This window comes from Tupaia chinensis, unplaced genomic scaffold (genome assembly GCF_000334495.1).
Source record: "Tupaia chinensis unplaced genomic scaffold, TupChi_1.0 Scaffold000263_1, whole genome shotgun sequence".
Classification (NCBI taxonomy): Eukaryota; Metazoa; Chordata; class Mammalia; order Scandentia; family Tupaiidae; genus Tupaia; species Tupaia belangeri.
The window spans coordinates 351,118-356,548 of NW_006159743.1; the positions used below are offsets into that span (position 1 = coordinate 351,118).

The 5,431-nt window shown below is 35.2% G+C and overlaps 1 protein-coding gene across 1 annotated transcript in view; it reads left to right on the forward strand.

Annotated features, from left to right (window-relative positions):
* Positions 1 to 5,431, forward strand: part of COL24A1 (collagen type XXIV alpha 1 chain) — a 322,594-nt gene that overhangs the window by 174,809 nt on the left and 142,354 nt on the right. The window lies entirely within an intron of this gene.

Here is a 5,431-nt window from a genome sequence, read left to right on the forward strand (position 1 = left end):
CCATGTCTGGGACTCAAATTATGGTCAGCCATGTGGGAATCCAGCACCCTTAACCACCACACCACTTGCCAGCCTCTCTCAGAAGACTTTTCTGTTTTAAATTAAAATTTTTTTATTGTTTGGCTGATAGAGCCAAAATTAATTCTGAATAGAATAATTCTGTAAAATATAACTTTTAAACAGTTATTATAGCTCCTCCTCTTATTGCCACACTTTTGAAAGAATAGTCTATGCAAGTTTATTTTTCCCATTTGTTTTAACCCGTTCACTCTTAGCTGTTTTACAAACGTATCCAAACTCTAAAGCCACTGAAATTGTTCTTAGAGATCACCATCAAGCGAATCCTATGACACTGACTTAATGTTCATCTTTCTCAATCTTCCAACATAAGACTGATTTCTCTGTCTTTTAAACTTTTCTTTCTCTTTTTTGCACATTACTGATTTTCCTCCTATCTGACTCTTTTGTTGTCTACCTCCTACCTCCAGTCTTCATTAAGATTATCTCTTTATTCCTCCTTTTATTATTAATATGTCCACTGTTTTACTTTTATGATTTCAACAACTGATTTTTCTCCATTTTTTTTTTAATTGCCAGAGGATGTATGCACTTACTAGAAAGAGATGGAGAAACACAGGGGAGGGCGTGGAGAAAACACTCCCTAGTGAGGCAGGTCACACCACAGTCCTTTCTCTTTCGTTTCTCCATCTGCCATGCACGTACACCTGCCATGGTTTTTCAAGCTTTCAGGACTGGCATTCTAACCACAGTCAGCCCTTTAGGATGCGATTCCCTTAACCACTAGCCCTCAACAACTGATTTTTATATAGTGGACAAATTAATATTTCAGGGTAGACTTTCTACTCTGAGTCACAACTATCTCATAACTTAATGGATCATCCTTGCTTACTTTCCTCCCAAATACTGTTTCTTTTAACAATAACATTATCCTCCTAAGAATCATTGCATTTAACCTGGACTGTTACAATAGTTTCTAACTGTTCATCTCATTTACTATTTATTCCATTTCCACACATTAAATTAAATTCCTATATGTTAAATTCCTATCTGTTCAGTATAAATATGACTATATTTCTCTTGCTCAAAGCCAACAATGAATCTTCTACAAACACACACTCTTAAACAAATAGCACAAACACAAATTGCTCACTTGGCATTCGGAGCCCTTAATAACATATAGCTGATATATTTCCTCCAGTTTATTCCCCTGCATATCCTGTGTCCCAGACAATTCCTACCACTAGAAATACATTTTCACCATTTCATCTTGTCAGCATTTAATCATACCTTGAATTTTGCCTTTCTTATGTTCTTAAGCAGATATAATCTTCCCTATATTTGCATTTCATAGAATTTTACTTTTTAGAAAATATGTGTTTATATTATTTCATTTTACTGGATTTTGAACTCCTTATTATATTTTACTCCTCTTGGTATCCTGCACAACTCTTAGCAGAGGACTTGTTACGTGAACAAATACATACATTTGATTTTATTTCCTTCAGATCATCTTACATTTATTTAAAAAGTAGACTTTGATGTATACTTTGACATTTTCACTTATAAAATGATTTATGTGAGACTAACTTGAATAAAACAATTGAGTTAGATTACAAAGGTTTTATTTTGTTTTTTTTTGTGTTTTTTTTTTTTCAATTTCAAGTCAACACACATTTTAACTCACTGTACTTTTGGGATACCACTAATCGCTGTAACAAACAAATGTAAAAATGTTTTGTTGGCTTAACACAATAGACAATTGTTTTTGATCCTATTAATAGTCCAGTTCAGGTATTCCTAAATAACTTTCCCCCACAAGGTCATTAAGAAATACAGGTTCGTTCTTTCTTTTGGCTCCACCACCCCATAGGACTGTTAGAACTTGGGGGAAATGAAAATGGAGCAAACTCCTGGTTCCAGGTGAATAAATGATGTATTTGTCAACTTTAAAATGCCCATTACAACAGTTAGATAAGGTTAAATTATTGCTTAAGTAAGAAACCATCCCAGGCTGGTGGTGTGGTAGTCAAGGTGGCTGAATCCCACATGGCCAATTACAGAGTTCCAGATCTGGTGGCTTGAAAAGCGTGCCAGGCACATGTGCATACATACCTAAAATACTGAGAGAAGAATGGAGCTGGGATTATAGGTTGGCCATCTCCTTGAGGGACAGGGGTTGATTGCTCGCTCTCTCTCTCTCTCTCTCTCTCTCTTTCTTGTTTTGTCTTTCTCTAGTGAGCACATAAACCCTGGAGCAAATTAAAAAAAAAAAAGAATCAACCCCAAAATATCAGTGGCAGATGCAGGCAGGAAGTAGGGTTCTGCTGTAAAATGCTGGAGTCAAATGGAAAGACTTCCAAGGTTGATCTGAGCACATTGGGCACACCTTTTTCTGTCCGTGGGATCCTGGCTGGCTGACAGGAGGATCACAGTGAGATAAGACCCTGTCAGAGGTCATTGAAAAAAAAAAAGATAAAAAAAGTAAATCAGCTTTTAAAAATGTATCAGTGGTTCAAAACAACAAAGGTTTATTTCTTACTTGTACGCTATCTGTTCTGGATTGGCTGTGGCTCTATTATATTCCTTTGTATTCTCATACCCAAGCTTAAGGAGCAGTGCCTATCTGGAACGTGATGAGTCTCATGAAAGAAGGAAAAAGAAAATGGCTTTTTAAAAAAGTGGCATGTGAATCTTCTAGTACATTTCTATTTGGTCAAAATAAGTCATATATAGAAGCCTGGTATCAGTAGGATGGGGGATTATATTCATCCCATGGTGAGGGGTACTGCAAATTATATGGCCAAATCTGACATCAGTAGCACATGGATGTATAATTCTTCCACAGAAAGGAGCAGTGAGTATTTTGAATAATAATGTAGTCTACCACACTGCTTTTTATTTTACATTTTAACATTTAAAACACTGAAATATTTATTCAAATCAGAAGTTACTATTACATAGCAGAAATTTTTTTTATCTTTTTAGATATACAGAAAATAATGGTACATCCTACAATGAATTGCACCTTAGATTTAATGAAAGTTGGAAGGCTTCAATTCTAAATCTATTCATTTAACTCACCCTTGATTTCCAAGTATGTGGATATTTTTTATTTAAAGAGTAATATGAATTTTAAAAATAGATTTGAAGCCTATGTGGTTCTCTGATTTCTGACCATTAGTCTAAACGTATGTCAGGGAACTTATTTTCAGTCTGGAGTAGGGTTAGCATTAGAACAAATTTAGGAGAATTTGCAAAGGATAAAAGAAAAAAAAATACAAGTAATAAATGGAATAAAATAGAGAGCTTAGAAATAATCATGTATAAGGTAAGAATGGCACCACAAATGAATAGGAGAAAGAAATACTACTTAATATAGCTAGAATTGGGAAAGCTGGGTCACTATATAGAAAAAATTAAATTGTGTCAGTATCCTACACCAAATGAAAAGTGGATTCTAGATGGATTAAAGACCTAAAAAAGTTAGCACCAATAGAAAATAAGGTCTATTATTTACTGATATAAAATAAGGGAAGACTTCTTAAACAAGAGCAGAAAATACAAATCATAGTACAAAACTTATTGAATTTGACTACATCAAAACTAAGGATTTGGGGCCAGGCAGTGGTATGATGATTAATATCCCATGTGGCCTGCTGCTTGGTTTGAATTCTGAACCTTGTGACATGAAAAATGCACTGGGCACATGTGCATGCATACCCAAAATCCCAACAGGAGAATAGGAGATAAAGCATTGTGGCATGACCATCCTCCCTTGGGCGGGGAGGGTTTTCTCATTTTCTCTCTCTCCATCTGTCTGCATGAGTACATGTACTATGTAGCAAACTAAAAAACAAAAACAAAACTAAACAAAACACAACTAAGGATTTCTTGTCAGTGAAAAATGTCAAACATAATATCTCAAATGATAGATCACAATAAGGAATTTAAAACATCTAAAACCAGCAAGAAGTTTATACCTTCACTGTATAAGAATTCCTGTAAAAAATCATCAAGAAAAACACAAGAAATCTCAATGGAAAAAAGCTGAGCAACAAATGTAAATAAGAATTGTACAGAAAAAGTCCAAAAGACTAACAAGAATATGAACACAAGTTCATATTTACTTGTTATCAGATAAATGCAAATTAAAATAAAGGTCTATCACTCTGTACACAGACATAAGCCATTATCCTTAAGTTGGGTACATAATTCCATAGGTGTTTTATGCTGCTTAAAAATGAGACTGTTATGATTTTTTGTTTTAAAATTTTTGTACTACATGTTATTATAATGATATATCCTTAGAAAAATTTTTTGTGAGTGAGGGAAGGTATTTTTCTTCTAGAGCCTAAATGGACTAAAACATTGGGTCACCCAAACCTTCATTCCTGGTCTGGACCACTAGTTGTTCTCCAGGATCAGGTTGTTGTATTTTCCCATTGACCTAAATCATGGGACATGGTAATTCTATGAGACACCCTATAGAATCTCCTATAATCCAGGCATATTCTTCCTTATTCCATGGTGAAGTAGCAGTCCAATTTCCCCATGGTACTCCAGATCAATTACCCTATTCAGCACAGTAATTCCCTTATTTGTCTGCTAATTTATAGGCATAAAGAACCCTAAGTGGCTGGATGGCAGTCCTAATTTCAGTTAGTGGAATCATTGTTATGTCTCAACAATAAATGAATCACTGTTCCCTCTGGAACTGAGATCTACTGGCTAGCAGAGCATAAGGTCACCAGAAAAAGCAAAAAAATTGCTAGTGAGTCACTAGAAGTAATAATGAATAGTACCACTCCCATTTCCACCTTTTGATTCCTGCACCTGAGAATTTTGGCTATGGGAGAAACAGCACCGTATATTAGACACACTCAGAGCATACACAGCCTTCTGGAAAAACTTGCCCCAACTCTGCAGCTCTGCAAGGTATTGCCACTTAGATGGTGCTGCAGTTGAGTCTTCCAAAGACCATTCCACCATGTTAGAACAGCTGATTCAGGATGGTAGATAACCTAGTGAAGTCCATGGTTCTATGAGCTGAGCATTGATTATTGATTTCCTCAGAGTTAAGGTGCTCACACTCTTACATTTAAAAACCACTGAAATAAATTATTAGTTTTCAATAACATAAGCAATAATATTAGCATAGTATTTAAGAGTACAGACCATGGAGCCAGCAGGTGATGTGGTGGTTGAAACACATGGTCAACCACAGTTTCAGTTCCAGATCTGGCAATTTGCTTTCCTTCTCTCTTTCTGTCTCTTTCTGGTGAGTGCGTGTGCCTATAGTGAATTTAAAGATAATAATAATAATAATAAAATTAACTAAACAATTATTTTTAAAAAAGAGTATAGATCGTGGCTGCTCAGTAGAAATGTTATTCAAATCCCACATGCAAGC